General features: G+C 44.4%; 1 protein-coding gene across 1 annotated transcript in view; it reads right to left on the reverse strand.

Annotated features, from left to right (window-relative positions):
• LOC130265343 (chromatin remodeling regulator CECR2) overlaps positions 1-15,342 on the reverse strand; it is a 91,147-nt gene that overhangs the window by 34,709 nt on the left and 41,096 nt on the right. The window contains exon 2 of the mRNA XM_056514385.1: positions 7,457-7,551. The gene's annotated coding sequence lies outside the window, so the exon portion shown is untranslated. The remainder of the gene's footprint in view (positions 1-7,456; positions 7,552-15,342) is intronic.

The following is a 15,342-nucleotide window of genomic DNA, read 5'->3' on the forward strand; positions in this document are numbered from 1 at the left end:
CTGGGAGCTGAAATGCTGAATCTGAAAGGCTCTGGTCAGCAGGTGAATATCCTCCAGTCCCCACATGGATGGATGCCTCCCAGCACCCCTCAGGAATTCAGAGTGCTACATTCTTTTCCCATTTCTTCCCCAAGGCTTATCAGACCCTGAGGATGGGAATTGCTCATGGGCATAACGATCACACAGCCAGGACTGCTGCATTGCTTCTGTGTCAAGTACCTTGGCTTTGAATAACAAAGGGCAATCCCTGGAAGGATCAAAATGGAAAACAAAAAGAACCAGTGTTAGAACCATTAACTAACCCAAGAACTAGTTACAAGTTGTCTGATAGGATGAGGAAAAAAAAAAAAGAGAGAGATCTGAGTGCTCAAAAAGGAATGAACAAGTTCCTTCGGGGAAGGTGACTGGGGAGGATTTGGGTAACAGAGGTGGGGAGTGAGAGGCCTGGGCATAGAATTCTCTGTCTCAGGAGGGATAAACACAGTCCTCTAAATGGCCAGAATAAATGAATGTACCTACAGCCCAAATTTCACCATGTGATTGAACAGCAAGGGCTTTGGTTTTTCTGCAATGACAATTCACTTCTCCCATCGATGACCTTCACCTGCATCCAGCCAGGCTTCAATATGTACTTGCCACTTTTAATCCACATGCTTCTTTCTTTCTACTGCTGTTATTTGATTCTTTTTGAGGAGAAACTCCTTGGGAGCTGGAGCTGATTAACTTACAAAAGACCCAAATACATCTCCTATATTCTGAAGGAGCAAATGGGAATGAGGCTTTGGGCTCCACATTCAGACTGGAAGAGGATCATTACTTACTATTCATTCCTGGATCCTTGAAGAACAAGTGAAGCCAGCTTAATGCTGCATTGTTCATTCCTAGTGCCCATCAACAGAAAGCATGCTCCCAATTCACTGCCACAAGGAAAGACAACAGTATTGCTGTGCCATAAGCACTTCTGATTGTTTGGGGGCTGCAGAGAGGACCTAAGGGTATTACAGTGATGATGAGCACTGTGGGGAAGAAGCTGGAGTTATTGTCTTGAAGATGCTGGGGAAATAGGACACATGCCTGTACTACAGCACAAATCCATATGAAACAAGCCCTTATGTGCCTTGCTGCTCATAGAAAATACATTTAATGTCAGAGAAAAGAGTCTCCAGTGAGACACAAAATACCTAGCATGGGGTTGCCTTAAAGCAAATAAGCTCAGCAAATTAATTTCTTAGAACCAGCCCCACACATTATAAGTTTCTGGAGACCATGGGTAAACCCAAGTTTATACAGATAAATAGAAATATAAAGAAGTCCCTTTTGGGATTTGTTTCAGAAGAGGTCTTTCATCTTCTTTTCTATTAAGTTTAAACCATTATATTGGTTGAGCCAGAAAGAAACTAAGGAAAGATCAAAAGTAAAATGGGTGAAAAAGTAAAAGCATAAGTGACTTAGAACAGGGACTGATATGACACACCACATTATCACAGTGGCCCAGCAGCTGGCCAGCAGCTATTCCAGCTGTTCATCAAGCCCACTAAGGCTAAAAGTCTCAAAAAAAATTATTTCAAATCTTCTGCAATATTCACCTTTGTACTAAACATTGGTTTCTAAACTTGGATGAGGTGCTGGGAAGGAGCCTGGGAAACCAACTGTGCTGGAGTAAAAATCCTGCACCAGGGTTTTGGAGCATCACTGTCAGCCTCAAAAGTGAGGGCAAAGGTTTCACACTGGGTGAACTTCCACTCCCCATCTGTCTCTCCCCACAGTTCTTTGCCTTCTTCCTTGAAAGGAGAAGATATTTTCACTTGCCTTCTCAGTTTCTCTTTTCATCATGGCTTTTTTTCTTCCTCCTCTCCAGAGTACTTGGTTTGCAACATCAAGAAGTTATAAATACAGCTGTCCCTTTCATATTTCATGCTCTGACACTGGCACGATGACATCACTGCAGTCTCCAAGACCCTTTGCTGACTGTTCTCTGCTCCTGCTTTGAAGTTTAGCCACCTATTCCTCCCTGTCAATGTTTTGCATAACTCCCTCTCCCCAGCAATCCAATCTGTTTGTCTCTCATCCATCTGCCCTGACAATAACAGCACAGCTTTTCCTCTTTTTCCTCCACCGTTTCCAGTCCTTATTCTCCACCACATCTATGGAATAGCACTTCCAGAACTTTCTTCAAATTCTTCTTTAAAGATTCATTTTATCCATCTGAGAATCAAAGACATTTACTTAGCTTTAGTTATATTTCAACTCTATAATTTTATTCCACTGTGCTTCCAATTAATCTCTGAATGACCGTGTTATTTTACTGCTGTAATCTCATCCTTCCTTTGCCAACACCTGCCAGCTGCTTCATTTTCACGTTTTACCCTTTAAAAGGCTCACCTTGCATAGCTTGGCTATTACTATAATAAATATTAAAATTAGATTCAAGATGAGCAATGTAGCCACTTCATCTCCCTTGAACCCTCACAGTATCTCCTGTGCTGGTGATATCAGGTTGATTCCAGAGGCCATCCACCAATATCCATGATGTATGCAAGGCAGCACTTGTGAAAAGTCAGACTGTAAATAATGCTGATCTTGTTGATATTCACTTGGCATTCATGAATATGACTCTGAGTCAGTGAGGTGCTTTGTGGCTGGGCAGTGGAAGCAGTTGTTGTAACCAAGGTCACTGGCAGAACTGCTGTCAAAACTTTTCCCAAAAGTGGTGGGCACCAGATCTGTGTGACTGAGCTTAGGCTGGCTGCCCCAGAGGTTATGGCATGGACTGAAGTGGTGAATTCATTCAGCTCAGTCTCAGTACCTTGGCTTAGCTCTTCCCACAATCTAGGGCTCACACAGTATCCATGAGACTGAAATCTCAGCACTGGTTTTCCAGCTATTCCTGTGGATCTGCCACTTCACCCCCAGCCCAGACTGACAAACAGCAGTTCTGAAGGACACAGCTCATGTGGGCATGTGCACGAGGGTGATTTAGAGAAGTTAAGCATTTTACTGAGGTCTCTTTAACCAAAATATAAGACCTGGGGTAACCCCCAAAGTACCTGTAAGGACACAGTCCACATAGAATAAAGGACAAGGCTGGACAAAAGTGATGAAGCAGAAGGAAGAAGCAAAATACCCAGAGCTCTTAAACACAGTCTCCAGAAAAAGGCATGGTTCCTCAGTAGGTTAGAAGATTTCAGATTATCTCTCTCCTTCTGCTGAAAGCTCAAATAAGTGATAACAGAACAAGTATCAGAAAATACACAGAATAGACACAGTGTTCTTGACTGGCAACTCAGCAAGTAGGAAATAGAGCTCTTCAGATGCCATACTGGGAGTGTTTCTCAATGCCACCACTAAGGATGGAAGAAATTATTTAAACAATTGTGAGGTAGGGAAGATGAGCTAAGGAATATCCTATTATCCCTACTAGAATAAACCTGCAACTTTGCACCTTTGTAGGTGCAAACTACAAGCCAAAGACTCCAAGGATAGTTTAGGGATCCCAAAAGAGCTTAAAATGGGTGCAAAACCAATGATCCCCGGGAAGAAAAAAATTCCAATGCATTAGGGAAGAAATAACAAGGAAAAAACAACTGAGGTTTCTAAGGAAGCAAATCCCCTCTGGTGGCACAGAAGTCAGTAGGAGAGTTTTCAGCTATACTGAGGGACCAATCCTGTGAGGTGTAAAAAAAGAAAATAACCTCATGGGGCATAGGAAAAAAAAAAGCAATTGATAGTGTTTTTCTTCCTCCTCACATTCTGGACTTTGTGCATATTAAAAAAACAAAACATAAGAAAAAGCAGCAAAGATGTTTTTTTGGGAAAATGTAGCAGGACACAAAATGCCTCCCAGTAAGGAATATGATAAAGTTACTGAAACTTTTTATGCCATCACATTAGAAAAAACAGCAAAAGTGCAATAACAGAACATTGAAGAATGAGTTTCACCCAAAGAAAAGCTGAACAGTGGGAGCTTTTCTGGAATATTTCAGTTGAGTGTACACATCCATGTCACACCATCACTTCTTACTTAAAAACAGCTGCAGAAGGCTCCTGCTGTGGCCACTGCCGTTAGCTGAAGCTCTGATCTTCCTGTCTTCATACAAGTCATCAAGTCACATTTCCTGCTGGAATTAAAGTGGCAGCCCCTAGGGACTGTGCAGCTACCCAATTTATATCAGAGAGAATCTGAAGCAAGCAGCAGGATTTTTCTAACTGCTTAGTTTTTATTTATTTTTTTTTGCAACTCCAAGTTCTAATAAGAGTTTTTTTGGGCATTTGCCTTTTGAAGCAATGAAAAGAAAACACAGACATTTTAAGACCTGTGCAAAAAAACTGGGAGCAGGAAAAACCTGTGGGCAATCTCCCTGGCATCAAACCAAAGCATGCCTTAGGTACTCACTGCATTATAGTAGTTACATGCAGATGTACAGATGGCATATGGAGACTATGAGGGGTATTTATAAAACAACAAAAGCTGCAGATCATGACACACAAGTATTTTGGCTCAGAGTAAAAAGAGGAGAGCAATGGGGAAACTGTACTGGCCAGGTGCTCAAACTACTGGTGCCAGGACAGCTACAGGGTCATTGCTAAAGATGCAGAAATGCAGGCAACTGGTTTTTGTTCCAGTACTTCTACAGCACTTAAAACAGCAAGAACCAGATCAATGGAGTGTTCCTAACAACTATGATAGCTTATGATGAATAAGACTTTGGAGAAGATCACATAGCATCCCATTAAGTAGTCTCTGTAGTTAAACACAGATATCCATAACTCAAATAAAGTCTTACATTACCAGACAACTCCTTAGCCATCAAGCAGGGTAAAAGGCAGTCTCTCTTATATGTCTTTTTTTTTTTCCTTAAAAAAGTCTGTCATAAATAATATCAAAATCAAGGCAAAGTTGCTCTACTTCAAAACCAAGGATCATAGAAACCTACAAAAGTATTAATCTCTTTTTTTTTCAAAGAATGGGAAGCAAATCAAACTACAGCATGTTAAATTGAACACTAGAAGGGCTCTCAGCCACTTCCAAAATTACTTCAGAGCACATTATAATTAGCAAAGGTATGTGACAGTTTTATACCCCTCTATGATGCATGATTAAAGCCAGGCAGCCCAAGTCCTGTGCACCATCAAAACAGATGTGACAAGAACAGCAAGCCAGACTGTGAGAAAGCATAGGCAGATAACATTTTGGCCATCAAAGATGCAAGACCTGATACAAAACTAACTAAACCACAAAACCCCTCAGAGGGGTGGGCAAACTGAGGTTTTATCAAGCATCCCATGCTTGAGCTGCAGTGCCCCAGCCTAAGAACAAAAGGAGCAAAAGTTCACAGCCTTGATTTTAACAGCTCACAGCCTCAGCACAACGATGCAGGGCACAAAGGGCTGGAGAGATGCTGCAGTAACACCACCAGGATGATCTGTGGCACTGCTGATTTTTCCCACCCAAGACAAATACCTTGGATCTGTCTGCAGCAGAGAAGTACAGAGTCCTGGGCCTCTGTGAAGAGCCAAGTCTAAACTCCACACAAATCCTGCCTCTTACATATGCATGGCTTAGTCTGCTGAGCATTTAAAAAAAATCAATTAGAGGCTAAACTTCCTACCACTAACTGTGGAAAAATAAGGTACAGAAGGGATGCTGTGCACCAGCCAGGTGCACAGTTGGTTTTAAGTATGAAACAGTGTGGCAAGTTTGTTTCTCAGAAGTGTATCCAAGCCATCTCTTTTATTTATCTACAGATTTTCATATTTAATTACATCTTAATGCTTCTTCTTTCATGACATCCCTCTGCATACAGCATCTTTCCCTCTTGTTTCCAGGTAGCCTTCCCCATTGCTCCTTCTGCAGTGCTTCAGAGCTCACCTCTCTAACATCCCAGCAGTTTCAGGCAGTTTTCCTGATATATCTCAAGCCATTCCCACCACACTGCTCCTGTTGTGCCCTCCTCCCCATCTCCTCTGCAGAAATCTCTTTCCTCCTTATCCCCATGCCCACGAGGTAACCCCCTTCTCCATGAGGCTGCAGAAATTATGCAGCTGGTTTGTCCTTCAGGCACCCCAGGCTTTGCCCAGCACGAGTGTTTGTGTGTTTGTTTGTTAGTGTGTTTGAGTGACAGACAGACAGACAATTTGCTAGTGTCCAAGGACTCACCCATGATTCATCCCTCAATTTTCTTAGTCAAAAGAGTTGCAAATGGGGAGGCAATTACACAGTGCAGTCACCAAGTGGACACTTAGATCCACTTAAGAATTTTGGAGAACCTCACAATGTGGAATTTATGAATTTTACCAAAGACAAATCTGCTGCTGCTGCTACAAGGGTAAGCTGGTTCAGGTGGGCAAAACACTTAAGCCACAATTTTCTGATGGCTTTGTTATGAAGAAATAAACTTGCTGCATGTTTACAAGCAGGTATATACTGCTCTGTGGCTATTTTGATGAAGGAGATAGACATGACTGCAGTGTACTTTACAATCAACCTTCTCATCACAGTTTCATCTGGAGATAGTAAATGCAGTGCAAGCTGCCTGATACCCACTTATGCTGAATGTCTATGCAGCAACGAAAGAGAACTTAATTAAGTGGCATATGTATATATAAATAACTATATAAATTTTGTCAAACACAATCAACTAATTAGAAATAGAGCATTCAGTGCAAACACCTGTGGTTATGCCTAAGCCTCTCCACAACAGGGGGATCTTAAGGAGCAGGATTGCTTCCAAGCAACTGCATGTGTTGCCAAGCTGTCTTTGTCCCCACAATTATGCTTTGCTATTAAGATGATCCACAAAAGAACAAATAAAACACGCTGCAACAAGCCTTTGCTATCACTGGAAGCACATTTTGCTGTGCGAGTGGCAGTCCTCTAAAGAGTGATGTTCTGCAGATGGCTCCATTTTGGAGGCTGCTTTACTGGACACTAACAAAGTGTCTCTGGATGTCAAAACTTCAAGAGAACATTTCAAATCACTTTCCAACATCCTGCAGCTGAAGTGATTACAATACTCCTTTTATTTCTAAGAAAATAATCATAGTTTTCCCTATGTAAAGCAACGGGATCTTTCATGCAAGTGAGGTGTGTGCAGAGCAGCAAGTTTTGTGCTATGCAATACACACAAATGTGGAAAACATATGTGATGACTTAATACCATTAATTTGACCAAACAGAGTGCAGAGCACAGCAGCAGATGTGAATGTTCACTAGTGCTACAGCAGAGCATCCAACACGGTTTTGCACGGCATCTGAACAAAGGGTCTGTACAATTAAAAGCCTACAACTCAACCCAAGAGAGCTGGAATTCCCTTCCACTCGGTGAAGCATCTGGCCTGATTGCTGGTGGCTGCTGATCACTGCCATGTCATCACTCTAAAGCCGTGAAACATCCCTGCCACCGTGTTAATTAGCTCCCCTTGCAAAGTGCTTAAGCCACAGAGCCAGGTTACTCACGTGATGTCTCTGCGCTGATAACAACCTTGAAGAAGGCAAGCGATCAGGTCGCTGATAAACTCCACATCATCCCCGTGAAGAGCAGCTTCCAGTTCCTAACGAGCAGAAAGGAGAAGGGAAAAAATTAAATAAAAATCCAACCATTAAAGTAATTCCTTAGAATTTCCTGCTAGCTTACCAGGACCAAAAAGACCCAAATAGCCTCACCTATGAGTACAGCAGCAGAACACACACGGGTAAACTGACCTTCCTCATCATTAAAAATACTGCTTCTACTGCCTCTTCACTGCAAGACTTTATGGGAAGACCTTGAAAGGCTTTTACTGAATGTCACTCTCCAGCCAGAAGACTGATGCTTTTGTCTGGATGCAGAAAAATAGGGTTCAGTGAGGTTGAGATACACTACAGCCTAATAAGAAAGGCATGATTTCTCCCATGTTCACCTGATGGACAGGAATCAACAGTTCCATTCTCCTGCTTTACCTCCACTCACTAAGGTTGGTGAGCTCAATTTAAAAGATGTGCTCAGAAAGCAGGGCCCTAAAAGCCACTTACAACCCAGAAGAAGCAGTTTCAGATGGATTGCAGAAATGGCTGAAAGCTAGCAAGCAAATGATTCAAAGAAAAGAAGGCATTTTGATTATTTAACTTATTTCCCATTGGGTTCCTTTTTTTCCCTGTTCCAGTAAAAGAGAAAGGATGGAGGGATATCAGACTTGTGGCCCAAAATCTCAATCCTTGATGGAGAATATCACAGCTTATTCTAATGCAGTGGAGTTCACAAAGATGCAAGGCAGAAACTGATCCACTAAAAGATAAACTCCTGAAATTTAGTTATTACAAATTTTGAACATATTGTGAGAAATATCTTTTTTTCAGCTAGCAGTTTCAAGCTTTGTTTTCCAAATATTATTTGGTTAATTACAGTTTTATTTGTATGCCAGAAAATTATTCACAGCAAGAAAAAATCCTCTTTCTATAAGACTTATCATCACTAGCATACAGCATTTAACAAGATTTAATATGGATAAACAATATAGGCATAAGAAGCTATTCTTTTTGGGTTTCAGAGTAAATAATGGATTGAATACAAATTCCTACTTGAATGTTACTCAACAGACTGTTACACAAATAGCTAAGCTAATGGCTACAGAATAAAGGTTAATGGCCAGAGAATAAAGGATAAACGTTTTGGCACTTACCCAATAAAGAAGAGAAAGTGCTTTTTTTATTAGACCGCAGTAACTGCAGTAATAAAATTATTGATAACAGATTGCAGCTTAAATGCCGCTTGTAGTTTTTTATTGGAAATGTATTAATGGCATATTTTCATTACCAACACTGCTCTTATTTACCTCTTGTGCAACATGCAAAGTGCTTCAGGAGGGGAAGCCTGACACCTGCCCTGTGAAGAATGTGCTAAACACATCTATTATATGTGGAAGCTGGAGGTAAGGAAAAGGCAGGGTGCAGCCAAAGCCTGATGCAGCTTCTCTGCCACAGAAACAGGGAAATTACCAGGAATCTCTGCTCCCTGCCTCTAGATGAGCACCCTGCTTAATGACAACTTAATACAAAAACTGCAGTTGCTGCTTGTCAGCCCTTGGACAGAGTGGTATTATTGTTGTACAAATAGTAATCACACTATATAAACAGTAATTACTGAGTGAATTCACTTAGAATCATAGAATGTCCTGAGTTGGAAGGGACCCACAAGGACTAAGCCCAGCTCCTGGCCCTACTTACCACTTGATAAGTGGCCAGTATTTTAGAGGTGTTGACTTACTTTATTTGTAAAATATTTCAGTGGGCATATGCCTTCTATAAACATCCCTGGGGAGAGGGAGCAGGGAGGAACCTAAAGCATGTGATATGCTAAACCATCCCAGGTGTGTTACCACATTACCACAATAAACTTGCATCTTGTGAAAAATGACATGTTAGAGAGAGAATGATGGAAAGTAAGCCTCCAGGATGCCTCTCTGCATTCAGCCTCTTCCCCATCCACACACACTTGTTCATTAAGGCTGTCAGTCAGCAGTCTGCCCCTGCTAGGATGTGACAGCCTTTTGTATGAAGGAATATTTAAACTGCTTCCCGTGAGCCTTTTCAGCCTGTTTGACTAGCACTCCTCGAGCAGTGGCCACCACCTCAGACAGCTCCTATCTGCAGCCATTGTTTTCCAGGCCTGAGAGCAAAATTTACATTTCTGGAGTTTTGGGGGGACACTCCTGGGGCACTGGGCAAGATGCCATCTCCTGGGCAGGGACTAAAACACCTGGATGGGCTGTGCCCCCCGCCCCTCTCCTGCTGCTTTCTCTCTCCCAGAAGGTGCTCCTTGTCCTTGTCTCCATGGCAGGTGTAGCAGCAATTCTGGGGACTCAACCCAAACCCAGATGGATCTCACAGCCACTAAAGGAGGCTCTGGGCATGCAGACCAGCGTGGGGCTGGGTGCAGAGTCCCAGTGCTGGGGTAAGGGGCTCTGGAACAAGCCAGGATCAAGCAGAACACACACAGAGCATGGGGCCCGTGAAGTTCCATCCCTTCACTGTTGGTGTTTCTGTAGAAAGACACTTGCACTGTGCTCCTCAATGCCAGGGGTGCTTCCTGGAGCCCATCCTGATCCTCTGCTCCCTGCCAGCAGTAACACTCAGTGCCAGAATGTCACGGTAAAGGCACAGTCCAAGGATTACCGTGATGATTTGTCTTAGAAAAAAGATTGTCCTAGGTTTTAACTATTGCTGCTTGTGACAGAAGGGTAAGAGCAGCAAGAGGAACCTGATGAATGAACACAGGGCTTGAACAATGAACCCAGGGTTGGGTCCATTGGCCCTGTTTATCTGAATGTCAGTTTTCTATCCCACTGGATTCTCTAGCTTTCTGTCCCCAAACACCTAAATTTTAGACTCTTCCCACAAACTTAGAGAGTTGTGGGAATGACAAGACACACCAGGAGGATGTGATGCAAATCTTAACATCTCAGGGACACAGATAAAGAGTTAGCATCCCTTCAGGTTTTCACCTAATGCTTCAGCCCACATTTTGCAGGAGGATTTTTCCAGCCCTCTCCCCCAACAAGGGACAGCAAAGCAGCACACTGCTCAAGCAGCACATCTAAACAGAGGTAGATGAAGTGATGCCAGGGACTCTCAGGAGAAAGAAGCCACTAAAACCTCCCTGATCCTAAGGGCAAATCCTGCCCCAGTCACTCATCCCCACACTCCTCCAGCTTGGCCAGGACGAGTGGCTCAGCTTCCTCCCCGCCACCATCCTCCCCACGCCTCCAATCCCTTTGTTTTTCCCCTTTTCTCTTTGAGCACTGAGCTGTGAGCACAGAAATCTGAACCTTGCCAAAACGCTTTGGGGACAGCACAGAAAGGAAACAGAAGAGGCAGCAAATCAGCAGAGGAAAAGGGGGGGACACACATCTCCTCCTCCTCTAGCTGGAGAGAGCAACAGACAGGAGAAAAGCAGGATTCTCCCCCTCTCCAGCTGGCGTCACACCTCATTAGGGAAAAGCCTGTTTAACGTCTTTCCCTCCCCCCAGCCCGGTACTAAATCCCCCCTGAGTCAGGCAAGGACTGTTGGGAAGAGGCAATCACCAGAGCAGGGGTGGGAGCCAGGGTGGCCACCTCTCCCAGGAGGAGTGCTGGCCCAAAGCAGGGCAGGCAAGGGGCACCAACCATCCCTCCCCACAGCCTGGCAGACAGGGCTGGGGCAGAAGGGCTGGCACCCCACTCCTGCTGCCGCCCACACCCAGCACTTGGCAGGGGTGGTTAACCCCACCGGCTGGGGTCTGAAACACACGGTGCTTTGGATGTCTTTGATATCTGCCCGGATTTTTGAGAGGGAGGACAGTCAACCTTCCCGAAGAAAGTAAACAAATGAGTCCACAACAGTGAGGCCACTGTCACCAAGCCAGCATGGGGTGACCACGGGGCGGCTGCACGTGCTGCTGGTTGAGCTGTGGAAAGCAGCCAGCCAGCCTCACAAAGCTTCATTTCAAAACACAGACCCCTCCAAACCTGCAAGAGCCCAGTGTGAGCAGGCTGGGTGCTGAGGTACAAGTTTAGAGGTTTTTTCTGTGCTGGAGCTGAATCATCTATAACTGAATGTGATGGACATAACGAGTTTAAGCACAGCTAAGCCTTGTCCAAGTTAGCCATCAGTTTAAAAACCTCAATCCCTTCAGCTCTATTTCCATACCACTGCTGTTATCAGCTTTCCATTGCAATGCTCCACAGTGACTCAACAGGCTTTTGCAGAGGCTTTAGGAGATCACCAAAAGCTACCAGCGGGACGTGCTGAGCCAGCCCCAGCCCATGTTCTGAAATTTCAATGCCGTCACTGAGTCAAGGCAGGATGTTCTTTTCCCCTCACAGATAATTCATGACAACAGGCATCTGGGCAAAAGTTTGGCAAACTCATGCCAAAGGGTACTGGGATTGGGCAGGAAGATGGAAAGTCAACTGCAGGCCTGAAATATTCCAAGAAGCGCCATTTATCCCTGCTGGTGTGAAGTCAGGGTCTGTCAGTGTGCTCAGCCCCTAGCACCTTCTCAGGATGCCTGAGAGAACCAAGCCCCCACTCAGCCTGCAGCCCAGTGCCATGCTCTCCCTGCTTGGGACTCCTGCCATCACATGGAAATAGTTTCCAAAATATGAAGCCTGCTGAGAGTCTTCTGCATGACAAGCCAGGAGGGCACTGCAGGGCATTAGGGGTGTTCCTAGGGCCATGGTACCCTACAAGGGCAAACAGCAGTGGAATTAGCTGGCTGCCAAAAATTCATAAAGAAGTTACAGCTCCTGGTCCTGATGGAGCTTCCCAGACATGCCATCTTAATTTAAGTGGCTGTTGGAAACACTATGTGTTATCCAAGTCTGTAGCTGGATGCAAGGATGCACCTCTCCCACCTTCCTGCACGCTGCCCTCTCTATGATTTTTCCATAGCTTTAAGGTTTCCTAAGCTAAAAGGATCCCAAATCTATTCACTCTGCCTTTCCCCAGCTGAATGCTAAATGCCCTCCCTGTACTCCTGGCAGTGGGGATGAAGTTAGCAAGGAAGCATCATCATCTTCACCCTCAGGACCATAAGTTCAGAGAGAGCCAAGCTCACCTTCTACAGTAGGTTTGGGGTGTGAGGTGAAGAGATTAATGACACCCATCAACACAGTGGTCCCAGCTCCTCTCTGAGCCTCCCTTCTGGTGTGTGAGGTCAGGGGATGAAGAGCAAATAGCTAATGGAGGAAAAAAGCTGTCCTGTCAGAAGGGAACTATCATTTGGGGAGGAGTACAAAGCAAGAGCAGAAAAGGTATTCCCTTTTCCTGTTGCTTCAGGTTCCCCCTTAATGTCTCTGCCAGTGCATCTGAAATGTCTACCTTCCTTGACTTTCTGAAAACAGACTTTGAAGGCTATTTGGAGCATGCTGTAAAATGGGAGCATAATGTTACTCCAGGGCTAAGCAGAGGTGTGAGATGACAGCTTTGTATGAGGGAGATTGGCTATAAACAGAAAGCCAGGGAGAATTTGTTGTATTGCCTCCACATTATAGCTGTCTGCAAAGAACAAATCCTCCATGCTCCCACCAGTGCCACCAGCACAAGGGGTAACATCAGCCACCCTCTGAAAGGGGATGCAGCAGACACTGAATTCTGCTCAGCTCAGCCTCAGTAGGTTTGCAAATGCATGTTTGCCATGCCAGTGGGCATTTTGGTCAGGCTAGAATGTTCCACACTTGGTTTATAGGCAAACTTACATTTTGTCTTCCTTTACCCTCTCTATCAGGATGGTTAAAACTCTGAGACCACCGTGCTCTCTATGTCCCACCTATCCCACTAACCATCACAGCTGGAGTTCTCCATCCACATTAACCTGCTGCCTGATCTCTCCCCTGGGACAGGGACCCTCCCCTATTTGCACAGCACGATGCTCCTTGCTCTCCAAGTGGAATTTTCATTGCTGTGTAATACAAACACAAAGGAGCAGCTCACGCTGGGTGGCTAAACTGTACTGAAAAGAGATTTCAGACTGATCAATCCAGTCTCCCTCATGCCCCATGGCCATGTACCAGTGCTAATAATGCTTTCTTCTCCTCCTAGCTCATCTTGCCTGCAGTGCAAGCGATTTCAGAACTACATTTGTTATGAATGCAGGCACTGTCATCACTTTAAAGATGTAAAACTGCTACTCCTTCCATTTCTTGCCCCTGGCAAAGAACCCTTTCAGATGGACAGGGTGCATCTGGAGCTCTGAAGCAGCAAGTGATTACTTTCTGTTTAGTTAGGTGCTAGTACTTTATGCCTCTAAAGCAGTTGCCATTCCAGAGCATCAAAGAATTTCAAGAACATTCAGAAAAGCCTTGTAGCACCTGGGAGGGCACACACCACATGCAGAGCACTTTTACAGACAGCCCAGCTGACACAAGCCCAACACCCACACCATGGGTATGCTTCACTCAGTGGTGGGGCTGACACTTGATGCCACTGCAATCATCTTTCTTTTTCTGCAGATTTATGAGCAGCCAAAGCCTTTGGAGATGGTGCTATTTCTCTCCAAAGGATAATTTCTCCTTTTCAGAATAATCCCCTCTTCCTTCAGGGCAGATAATCTACACCATTTACCATAAGCCAGTTATGCTGGCTGAGGGGCAAGCATCATACTGGGCACTGAGCTGGCTTTACAACAAATTTCAGGCTCAGCAGAACCTCCAGCCTTTGGTTTGCAGACCTCTTGCAGACCCCGTGGAACACTTCCAAGAGGCCTGTGAAGGGCAAATAAGAAAAACAAGCCCATCACCAGTCTGCTTAAATTTCAAATCAGGGGGTCTGTGTCTTTATGGGAAAAGTATTGGCACTGTGGTCTTAAAAAGAAGGAAAAAAAAAAAAAAACAAAACCAAAACACTGCCCTCCTCCCCTCCGTCCCAGAGTGGCTGACTACTATTGCCCAAGCCACAAGTTCAACTCCTCCAGCTGAAAATAGCCTCCAAGCACAACAGTGTGAGAGGAAACACAGTCTGTTTGAATTGCATCCTGTTTGCCTCACCCTCAGACAGAAAAGAAATCATTTATTATCTCCTAGAAAGGCCCTCTCCCAGTAGCTGTGCTTGTATGGAGTATCAGAAGTATTCAGACCTTTTCACTTCAGACTGCGCTGGTTTAGGATTTTGTTTTTGTCTTTTTTTTTTTTTTTTTTTTTTTTTTTTTTTCCCCCTGGGAAGACAGGGTGAGAAAAGTGGTGAGCAGACACCTAGAGATTGGCACCATTCTGAAACTAACCCAAAATATTATATAGATTATATATCGCTAAACTCTTGCAGTCCCAACCAAAACAGCCCCAAATTATTTCTCTCCACATATCCTGGATTTATCATTCCCATTGGTGGGCTAAATACTACCAGAAGTTAAAGACTAAAAATTTTAGCAAGTGTCTTACACAGCACTTTGGGTGAGCACAGTCCTGTTGGTGGGAAACAGCATCAGCTCTACCTGTTTTGACACTGTTTCTGGAAACAGCAGCACTGGGTTAGCCATGGTCCCTCCCCAGACAATTCAGCTGCACGATAAATAAAGAACAGCTGATCCTGCCATGTCACCATCTCCTGTGGTAAGAGGCTTCCTGGGTACCTAGTGGGAGTTCTGCTAAGCTTTTAAGCCCATTGGAAACGTGGGGAACAGTCTGTAGCTCCAAAGCCAAGAGGCTCGAGGTAATAATCCGATTTCAAAGCTCCTCCTCCACTCCAGCCAAAGGCAGCAAGGGAGGATGAGATCAGACTGTAGATGCTCTTCATTTTAGGTCTGGCCATTGCACTCATCTGCTCAGCATGAGCACTGGGAAGGGCAAGGATGAGTGCCAAAATCTGGAATGGATTGCTCGGCTAAAGTTTC

The sequence above is a fragment of the Oenanthe melanoleuca genome, chromosome 1A (assembly GCF_029582105.1).
Source record: "Oenanthe melanoleuca isolate GR-GAL-2019-014 chromosome 1A, OMel1.0, whole genome shotgun sequence".
In the NCBI taxonomy this organism is placed as follows: Eukaryota; Metazoa; Chordata; class Aves; order Passeriformes; family Muscicapidae; genus Oenanthe; species Oenanthe melanoleuca.